Source organism: Terrapene carolina, unplaced genomic scaffold (genome assembly GCF_002925995.2).
Source record: "Terrapene carolina triunguis isolate 2854851 unplaced genomic scaffold, T_m_triunguis-2.0 Scaffold85, whole genome shotgun sequence".
Lineage (NCBI taxonomy): Eukaryota > Metazoa > Chordata > Testudines > Emydidae > Terrapene > Terrapene triunguis.
The window spans coordinates 6,767,821-6,778,400 of NW_020664436.1; the positions used below are offsets into that span (position 1 = coordinate 6,767,821).

At 60.2% G+C, this 10,580-nt stretch overlaps 1 protein-coding gene across 2 annotated transcripts in view; it reads right to left on the reverse strand.

Annotated features, from left to right (window-relative positions):
- CAPN11 (calpain 11) overlaps nucleotides 1-10,014 on the reverse strand; it is a 30,296-nt gene extending 20,282 nt beyond the window's left edge. The window contains exon 1 of one of the 2 annotated variants that reach the window (XM_024193764.3): nucleotides 9,784-10,014. The gene's annotated coding sequence lies outside the window, so the exon portion shown is untranslated. Of the gene's footprint in view, nucleotides 1-9,595; nucleotides 9,701-9,783 lie in introns of those variants that run through there. The other variant, XM_024193765.3, reaches the window with a different exon arrangement.
- Nucleotides 10,015-10,580: the final 566 nt, after the last annotated feature.

Sequence of the window (10,580 nt, forward strand, 5' to 3'; positions counted from 1 at the left end):
GGGGTGAGGGGCATGGGCAGAGCTGTGTGTGGGGAGCCCAGGGCTGGTCCAGTTTGAGATGCAATGGTGGAGCCTTTTGGAGAAGCTTGTACAGCACCTGACTGCTGTATGCTGGACTCTGACTATTACTTTCAGCCATTACGTTAACAGGCTGGAAAGTTAGTCCCACCCAGTAACCATCTTCCTTTTGACAGACTGTTGTGAGGGAGCCCAGAAACCAAATGACCACGCACGGCAGGCCAGTTGGCAGCACAGAAAGGACCCCTGGGGTGGCCTCCCACAGTCAGGGGCCATTCCCACACCCCATTCCATAGCACAGACACTGTCGCTTCTGTGTAGAACTGGGCCGTGGCATCCAGCCTGACAGGCCACTTTTCCATCCACAATGGTGTTCAGCCAAACAAACAGAGCTGCCCTGGACCCCAGCTGGGAGCAGATTGGGGAGGGGGGCGGCTCCGCTGCTGAAACTCTGCACAGAGCTACAAACAGCGATTTGGGACTTGCCTGGAAAGGGGCCAAGCACGCAGGAATCCTGGCCGCCTCAGCCCCCGTCCCCCCTACCAAAGGCAATGTGCCCACTGCTCATCACTGCCCACCAGCACTTCAGAGCAATGAACTTTTCACTCCAGCGCTCTGTTCTTGCTGCTTACAGCGCCTCCTGTGGAATCAGGCTGCAATTGGAATAGATGGGAGACCTGCCAGACCCAGCACCCCTGGCCCACTCCCCATAGTGCCTCCTGGGGGTGTCTGGGACTGGAATGGCTGGGAGCTGCCCCCACCACCAGCATTCTCCTTACGGTGCCTCCTACTGGGGGAGGCTGGGACTGGAGATGCTGGGACTCTCCTAGACCACTGTTTTTCAAAGTTTGGGTCACGACCCTGTACTGGGTCGTGGAATGCAAGGCACTGGGCTGCCTTGCTCAGCACCCAGGGACCCTGGCAGCCGGTCAGTAAAAACTAGTAGTAAAACTAGAAGTCCCTACCCGGAAGCAGCCAGCAGCAGGTCCGGCTCGTAGGCACGGGGGCCATGGGGCTCCGCGTGCTGCCCTCGCCCCGAGCACCAGCTCCACACTCCCATTGGCTGGGGAGCTGGGGGGGGGGGGTGCCCAGGCGCCTCTGCCTAGGAGCCGGACCTGCTGGCTGTTTCTGGGGTGCAGCGTGGTCCATGGTGCCAGGATAGGCAGGAAGCCTGCCTCTGCACCCCAGCTGCGCTGCTGACCGGGAGCCACTGGAGGTAAGCCCGTGCCGCAATCCCCTGCCTCAGCCATGAGCCCCTCTGAAACCTGGAGCCCCTTCCTGCATTCCAACCCCCTCATTCCCAGCCCCACCCCAGAGCCTGCACCCTCAGCCCAGAGCCCTGACCCCCTCCTGCATCCCAGCCCTGAGCCCCCCAAACCGGGAACCCCCTCCTGCACCCCAAGCCCCTCATCCCCAGACCCACCCCAGAGCCTGCACCCCCAGCCCAGACCCCCTCCTGCACCCCAACCCCTGCCCCAGCCCAGAGCCCCCTCCCATACCCCGAACCTCTCATTCCCAGCTCCACCCCGCAGTCCTCACCCCACACGCCAACCATCAGTCCCAGCCCTGAGCCCCCTCCCATACCCCAAACCCCTCATCCCCAGCTCCGTTGGGTCGCGGGCATCAACAATCTTCTTCAACTGAGTCACCAGAAAAAAAAAAGTTTGAAAACCACTGTCCTAGACCCACTTCTAGCTATTCCTGCTGGTTGGTGGGGGGGAAGGTGTGGGTGATATTGTTCTCAGAGACAAACCACGGGGGCTGGGGCGGGGGGGAATTGGCCACAGTGGGAAGGTGGGAACTCCTCAGGGGGAAAGGGAGGGGGTTGGAAGTGGGTGCTCCTCTGGCTCCCCCCTCCCAGGGATGGGCCCTGCAGCACTGCAGATTTTGCCTGCACCAGTCCCTTCCTTCTGGAGATGTCCTTGGCTGAGTGTGCACTGAGTCAGCACATTCAGAGGGCCCATTAGCAAGTGCCGAGATCTCTGCAAGGCTGCAGGCCAGAGCCAGCAATGCTCAGTGGGCTACAGCAGTGGTTCTCTCTCAACCAACCCCCAGGGGGGTTGCAGGACAGGTTTAAGGGGGTAGCAAGTGCAGGGCAGGCGTTAGGGGATGGCAAGCAGGGCAATTGCCCAGGGTCCCACACCACAGGGGGCCCAGTGAAGCTAAATTATATGCTTCATCCCTGGGTGGCGGGACTCAGACTCCTGGAGGGGTTACAGTAGTCTGGACTGGAAAGGTTGAGAAGGGGGAGGAGACGGGGCAGCCCTCCTCTAGCAGGAGAGAATGACTCAAACCCAGCCCAGAGCCGACAGGATGCATGATTCTGGGAAACAGAGATGACCCGTACCTGCTGATAGTGGGGGAGGGGGGGCACAACCCCAGAACAGTTTGAGTCATGCCCCCCAGGCAGCCCCATCCCCCTGAAAAGCAATGTCCCCCCTTCCTGGAAAGCAGTGGCCCCTCCCTGCAGCTCCCAGCTATTCCTCCTGCCTCTGCCTCTCCCTGCCTTGTGCAGCTCACGGGCTGAGCTGCCTTGCATGGAGGGGGCCTGGCCGCACCATGTGACCGAGCAATCTGGGGGGGCATGTGACCCTGCATGCCCCCCCATGCATTGCCTCTGCTGGGAAAGTACCATCTGCTCCAGGAGAGCCTCTCCCACTAAGGAGTGCTATTCAGAAACCAAGTGACCAAGCGGGGGCCAGTTGGCCGTGCAGAAAGGACCCCTGGGGTGGCCTCCCACAGTCAGGGGCCATTCCCACACCCCATTCCATAGCACAGACACTGTCGCTTCTGTGTAGAACTGGGCCGTGGCATCCAGCCTGACAGGCCACATTTCTATCCACAATGGTGTTCAGGAGGGAGAGGCGTATACGTGTGCAGGGGGACTCCAGAGCGCCCAGCCATCAGTCCCTGCTGGAGACTGGATGTCAGACCAGCAGGACCACAGCTGCGTCCTGCTCGGGGTGTGTGCAACTAACCAACTCCCACTAGTGCTGGGGACACAGCTGGCCCTCCCCCCACCAGTCACCAGCTCCCCATCCCAGAATATGGGGGTGGGCCCCACAGCCAACCAAGCCTGGATCACCTGGGCCAAACCCCAGCCTCCCTTGCTGTGACTGCGACCCATCGCTCTCTTGGGTGAACGACTGATGGGCGGAGGTGGGGAGCCCACCTCAAACAGGGTAAAGACCTGCAAAGTCCCTGCCTCCGAAGGATTTAATCAGCACCTGGGGCCTGTGGGTTTATGGGACGGGGCTCCCCAGAGCACCAGGGCCCAGTGCGCTGTGCCACCCCATCCAGCAAAGTCAGCTCTGACCCACCTCACTGCTGCTCCAGAGCCCAGACATGGGGGCACTACTGAGCAGGAGGCAGCTGGCACAACCAAGGCCTCGCTCTGAGGACTGGCACTAGTACCCATGGAGGCAGCAGGTAAAACATCATCCCGAGGGCCTGTTGGAATCCCTGCGCTGCCCCCTCAGAAATACTGGCTCCTCCTCATCTTACAGGGACCGACACTCAGCAGGGCTAGTGCTGGAAACACACAAGAAGTCTCTTTGCACACGGCAGCAGAGGGCCCCTCCCCCCTTCTGCTCTCTCTCCCCCAGCTCACCCCAAGCTACCCCCAAGACATCTCACCGCAACAGCCAAGCTAGGCTCCATTTTCTGCTGCCAGAAATCCTGCCCTGGGGCCCGTAACACCTTCCCCACAGTCTCCCTGCTGCCAGCCACGATCCTCCACATTCCAGGGGGCACCCATGCCAGAGCCCCCCAGAATGGCAGGGGAACGGACACCTAGCAGGCCAGCACTGAGGGACACCACAACAAGCCTCAGCACAGGACAGCATGGATGGAGCCGGGCCACGAGGAGGTCTCCCCTGATCCTGGGGGTGCCTGCTGGTACCAGGAGGGAGTGGATGGCATTGGCTGGGACGGCTCTTGGCAGATCCCATGCTATACTTTTGCTGGCTTCCTTGAGATGGGCAAGAAACTGGGCATTGAACACAAGGTGCCCTATGGTGGCACCAGCTGTATCTGCTCCAATGCTCATTGAGGTGGGGAGGGAGAGAATATACCCTCCCCCTGCAGCCCCAATCACCCTTCATGCCTCTGGCAGTGCGAACTCCCCACCGCATGTCCAGTACCCCTTTCCCCAGGCAGTACCAACTCTGCCCCTCTCCCCATCCCTGTGCCCCTCCCTACCACAGTATGAATCCCCCTTTTCGTTCCTGCACCTGGTGCCACCCTCACCCAGTTTTCAGTGCCAACTCCCCACCCAGGGTCCACCGCACTAGTACCTCTGTGTGTCCCAGAACCTCATAGCGACACCATCTCGGTGTTCCAGTCAAGTACCTTCCCATGCAGGAAGCCCCTGGGCTAGCTCCTCCTGTCTCTGACTGTCAGGGCAGGGTGAGGAACAACACTAGGCATAGCCATCTGTGCTGCCTTTGTTTCCTGGCTTGCGGTTTCCCCTGCCTCCAGCCTCCTCCTGCTCTGCTGGGCCCTTTCCTACCTACCCGGCAGGCCTGTGCAGGGCTGATATGGGTGTGAGTATGCTCACACCCATGTCACTGTCACTCCAGGGAAAGAGCCTTCCCCAACAGCAGTGCCAGCCCTTCGCCCACTGCACTGAGAGCGCTACATGTCCCCTCCCTACTGCACATCCTCACGCCAGCAAGGGCTTGCCCAAGTGACTCAGACCCCCCAGGGACTGACTGTTGCCCTGCAAAACAATGGTGCCCAGGCTAAGCATTGTGTGAAATGCCCCTCTCTGCTCCTGGGGTTTAGCTCCCCGTGGGTGGAGCTTTCTGATCCTCCCCTCTGGCTGACTGGCTCCAGGAACCAGATGGGAAAAAATAATTGGGGGTCATCTCTTAAGTGCCACCCACTTGTGGCACCAAAATGAGCTGCCATCCCCAGTCACGCTACATAGATCTTTATAGACTAGTGGTCCCCAACCTTTTTCGTCTGGCGGGCGCCAGACGACGAGCCACGGAGGACCGTGGCGGTGGACGAGCATCCGCCGAAATGCCATCTAGAAGCGGCAATGTCAATAGGCGTCGCCTCTGAAATGCCGCCGACAAGCATCATCATCCAGAGGCGTCGCCGCCGAAATGCCGCTGAAAATCAGCAGCATTTTAGCGGCGACACCTCTGGATGATGATGCTTCTCGGCAGCATTTCGGCGGATGCTCGTCCGCTGGCCAGTACACGGGTGCACTTAGACGCCCTGCGGGCACCGCGTTGGGGACCCCTGTTATAGACCAACCTTCCCTCTCCATCCCTGCATGCGGTGATCAGCAGTACAGTGGTTAATGCTGGCATTTCCATCATCAGCTGAGTGAACAGCCCCCTCCCCCCCGGGATGGGGGCAGTCGCCCTCACAGAGCGATGGTTTCAGGCTGTCTGCAGACTCAGGCAGACTTCCCTGCGCTAGTGACACACTGGGCATGTTTACACGCTTTTCTTCATCCCTGGGGGGCTAGAAACTAGCAGCCTCTTTTGTAGGGTTCCTGCACCCCTGCTTCCTCTTCAAAGATTTATAGCTCCTCCCAGCTCTGCAGCAGCCCCCTGTGCTGGGCAAGCCGCCTGTGGATAAGCTGAGCCTTGCCCAGCAGGCACAGCCATCCATAGCGCACAGCATAGGTTATTATTAGCCTTGTTATTCAGTGTATTTGGGAAGGCCTTGATGGCTGCTGTGCTCACAAAGGAGGGGAACCAGCAGCTGATGCTGGAGGCCTCCTGAGTGCAGAGGGAGTGAAGGGCCCCAGGAAGGGTGGGGGCTGAGGAGAAGGTCAGAAGAGCTAGGTGTGCCTAGCTTGGCTAAGAGGTGGCTGGGAGTGGAGTATGCAATCCCTGGGGCTGTAAACCCCAAAGGGGGGGGGGAGATGGTGTAACTAGGAGGGATGGGGTGTGATTAAGGGAGTGGGAATTAAAGTTGAATCTCAGGAAAGTCTTCCCAACACAGATGGATGCAGCTGGGGAATTGCCACCCCAGAGAAGTGGGGGGAGCCCCATGGCCAGGCTGCGTAGAACAGAGCCAGGCAGGCACGAGAAAGGATTTCTGCGCTGCACTGACCTCCCGGAGCTGGATGGGATGGGACCCAATAGGTTTCCCCATCTCTCCATGCAGTGCCTTCTCCTCAGTGTAACAAGTCAGTGACGCTAGGGCTGACTCTGGCCCTGGGAGTCCCTGAGCCCCCTTTCAAAGTCCTCCCCTGGCTTCACTTCCTTCTCCACGTCCTGCACAGTGCCAAGCATCCGAGCAGCCGGGAGCTCCGGAGCAACGCGTGGCTAGGACAGCTTGCTCCCCCCCTCAGAACTGGCAACCTCAGCCATTCCAGCATACGCTGGCAGCACAGCGAGGTTTTCGGGGGGTGGGGAGGGGGGAGACAGCTGCCCTGTTTGTTTGGTTTGGAAGACACCTTCCCTGTTCCTTCTGACCCAATCCAACTGGCCCTTCCACTCCCCAAAGGCCTCTCTCCAGCAGCCAAACAAAGCCTACACCAGCAGTGGAGGATTAGCCACTGGGCCAATGGGGCCTGTGCCCGGGGGCTTTGGAAAAATGGGTGGCCCCGGCACTCCTGCCAGGGAGCGGGGTCAGGGCACGAGGGCTTGCTGGAGCACTGGGCGGGCAGAGCAGGGCAAGCCCTCGTGCCACAACCCCATTCCATGGCAGGAGCGCGGGGGAACTGCAGGCGGAAGGGGTGGGGAGGGGCCCCCACTTGCCCCCCCCCAAAAAACCCCTAATCTGCCCCTGTACACCAGTTCTGTCTTCACTCAGCCCCAGTGGCGGATTAATAATCTTGCCGCCCCTAGGCCGGGAAATAATTGCCACCCTTTTCCCGCCCCGACTCCGCCCTTTCCCCGCCCCCATTCCAACCCCCTCCCTTCCCCTATTGGATCCCTTCCCCAAATCCCCACCCCCGGGCCAGCCTCTTCCCCCAGCGCGCAGTGTTCCCCCTCCTCCCCCCTCCCTCCCTGCCCTGCGAAACAGCTGTTTCGCGGCGCAAGCGCTGGGAGGGGAGAGAAACAGGACGCAGCGGCGCTCTTGCAGAGGAGGCGGAGGTGAGCTGGAGCAGGGGGGCGGGGCGCGGAGGGGAGCTTCCGCCCCTGCAAACTTGTCGGCCTAGGCAATAATACGGCGCTGCTCAGCCCCCAGCAACGTCATGCCCAGATTGAGCCCTGTTAACTGATGGCTGCAACCATTATTGATCAGGGAAGGAGCACTGGACTCCTGGGTTCAAATCCCAGTTCTGCCACTGACTCACTGTGCACCCACAGGCAGGCGATTGTGCCGTTCTGTGTCTCAGTTTCCCCAGCTGCACAATAGGGTTTGTCTCACCAATTCCCGCTCCACCTTTGTGCCAGGACTTGGCTTCTCCAATCTCCCTGCACCGGGGAGACTGGCCCCCAGATAGACCTTGGATCACCAACAGTTCCTACCAGCCAGGTCGGTCACCATCCCAGCGACCACTCCGGGGACAACTCTTTCAGATTTGCCGATGCCCCCCCCCCCCAGGTGGGAACAGAACTCAAAGCTTTGCAGCACAGTGCACTGGGATCCCCAGTGTGACGCTGACACCCAACAGCAGGGTGACCCAGCAGGCAGACCCTCATTCAAGTGCACAGGAGTTCAGCTCCGTACAGAACCCAGGTGACCGTTCTGGAGGGAAGTCCAGGTCCCTTTGCTTCTGGCCTGTGATCACAGGGGCGCCCCCAAACACACAGTCGAGGGTCCAGTTGTTCCCACCACTGCTGGTCCCCAGGCATTTGAGGGAGGCTCCTTGCGGAGCTGGCCAGGTCACCCAGGACTGAAGCCGTTGGGCTTGCAGGGCGCTGCCCACCAGGTGCGGAGTGGCTGCAGGCCTCGTTTCCTGCAGCAGCCTCCCACGGCTGGCTGGAGGTGGGTAGCACTCAATGCAGTAGAGTGTGTACAAAGCATCTAGGACAGGCCTGGCTCCATGCCAACCCATGAGATTTGCATCAAGAGCCTGTTGCAACACGACAAGCACCCTGCTTACCATCCCTGCCTGAGCTGGGAGGGCACCGCGCCTCTGCAGTAATGACATCACAGCACAGGCCTGCATCACCCAATGGAGAAGGGGGTAACCCCCCGCCAGGACTAGAAGGTTAAAGGAAACAGGACAAGCAGCCCCAGGGCTGGACTTACTGCTGTGTGTGGCTGAGCCCTCCTCACTCCATGAGGAGCCCAGCACCCAGGGATGGCTGCTCAGACAGCACAGAAGAGCCTAGGAACTGTGTTTAGTTCAAACCAGGCCTGGACCCACCTGGCCACCACACCCAGCAAAACATAAAGAGTTACCAAGGCTTGCATAGCACTTTCTCTCCAATCAGCCCAAGGAATGCCACACCCCAATCCCAAACTACATATCATACACATGGACACCCAGCACCAAAGTGCAGCCACTTCTGGGGTGGAACACACCAGACAGCAACACTACACACAGGAGCTCAAGGCAGGCACCCACATGAAACAGCAGGACTAGTGGAAGGCACAGTGCAGTTACCCAGGCGGGGATCTGGCCAGGCCAAAGGAGTTCACCTCAATTCCATGGAAACACGCCCTGGGATCTTTAGTAATCACAGAGCTGCCAGGGCTAGTCTTACACCTCAGCTGAGCAAATGGAAAGGCGCTGTCTTCAGAGGTGCTCGAGCAGGGGGAGATTGTTCCAAAGGGTGCTGGGCCCAGTACAGAGCCTTGGAGCAGAAAAGCTATTTCTTGTAAACAGCCGGGAATGGGAGCCAAGAAACAGCCAGACCGCACAGCCACCCTCACGCACAGCCTCCCTCAGCTCTCACATAGCCCCCAGCCCTGATCCACTGTAGACCCCAAGCCCCACAGGGACAGCGGGCTGCAGCCTCCTCTTTCGAGGCACTAACAGGGTCCCCACTGCTGCAGCACATCTGCTGCCAGAGCCAGGGACCTCGTTTCTCAGCAACCTCTCCGTTCAGAATGGCAGGATCCTCCCTAGGCCCATCTGTCCCGCCCCCACCGAGAGGCTCCTCTCCAGACAGGGTGCGTTGGGGAAGTGCAGTACTGCCAGTTAGGAAGCATGGGTGAGGGGTGGAAGAAAGAGCCCCCGGGGATTTCCCCTAGGCTGGCACCCCCAGCAGGGCAGCCCCGCAATGCACGGGGCAGGCGCTCCCAGGGCATCGCTGAGCAGTGCTAGGGGGCCCCAACTCCAGAGCAGGAACAACAATCCAGTTAACAACCCACCCCCAGCCCAGGACCCAAGGCAGGTCTCAGGTTGAACACCCACATCCTCTGCCGTCCCTGCGCGGCTCACAGCAGCTGGCTTCAGCCCAGAGCTGCTTCCCCTTGCACATGCCCTAGACACTAGCAGGGCGGGGGGCAAAGGGAAAATGCCACTTCTGCCCTCCCAGGTGCAAAGGGGAGGGGTCCCCTTCTTCCCACTCTTGCTAAGGGAGGGGACCCCCAGGCCTGGAGCACAGACTTCTAGCCAGAGCCCTGCGAGCCCCTGCAACAGCTTCAGAGATCGGGGGGGGGGGGGGGGCGGAGCCCTGTGCCATGTGCCGGTGCCACCGCCCTAACTCACCTGATCATCTCCCTGAGACACAGAAGCAGCTGCCACAGCCAAGAAGAGCAAGTGCCCAGCCAGGGAGGGTCCCTGCCACCAGCCCCTCCCTCCCTACCAGGCAAGCCCTAAAATTAGCAGCCTCTAGTAGCTGAGCTGTTAATCGGATCCCAGTGTGGCCGGAGGGGCTGAGAAGTGCAGAGACTTACTGTGTGGGCTGCTCCCAGAGGGGCCCTTCCCTTCCCTCTCCTCTCTTCTCCTTTCCTGGCTCCGCGCTGGTGCTGGGAGCCTCCCTCGCCCCGGCTCACTAGCTCCGCTGCTGGCTCTGCACAGAGGAAAGGTGGGGTTTGGCCTGGTGGCAGGATGTGCCGAGCATGCAGCTCAGATTGAGTGTGAGAGAGGGGGGGCGGTCTGAGCAGAGAAATTAAAGGCACAGCAGCTGCTGTCTGACTCCCTGCCCTGGAGCTGCTCCCTGGAGAAGCCCAGGCCTCCCTTTCCCCACCCCACTTCAGGATTTCCTCCCTGACTGGGGTTCACCCAGCCCCATGTGTCAGGCTGCAGATCCTGCACCGCCCTTCAGCTGCGTCAGGGCATGTTACAAGGGGCGAGGAGGCTGCACTAATAGCCTCAGCTCTCCGAGACACCCGCCAAAGGGATCCTCACTCCAAAAGCAAGGCGCCTGCACAGTGATGGCTCCAGAGCGGCTGGCCCTGGGGTCAGCAGAAGGCTCAGAGCCTGGCTCCCACCATGGGCTGAGGCAGAGGCTCAGGCCTGCCCGGGTCCAAAAGCGGAGGATCTAACCACTGAGTGAAGGAGAACCTCCATTAACAGTATAGGGTCTATGACACACACTTGAGTAGTTCTGATTCCATCCAGCAGAGGGCACACAAAACACTACCCAGCCTTCCTAGCCTGCATGCCAACCACACAGCACTTTGCAGACATTAATTAACCTCACACCCTCCCCACATTAGAGCGCTCAGGATCATCCTCCCATGTTCCAGAC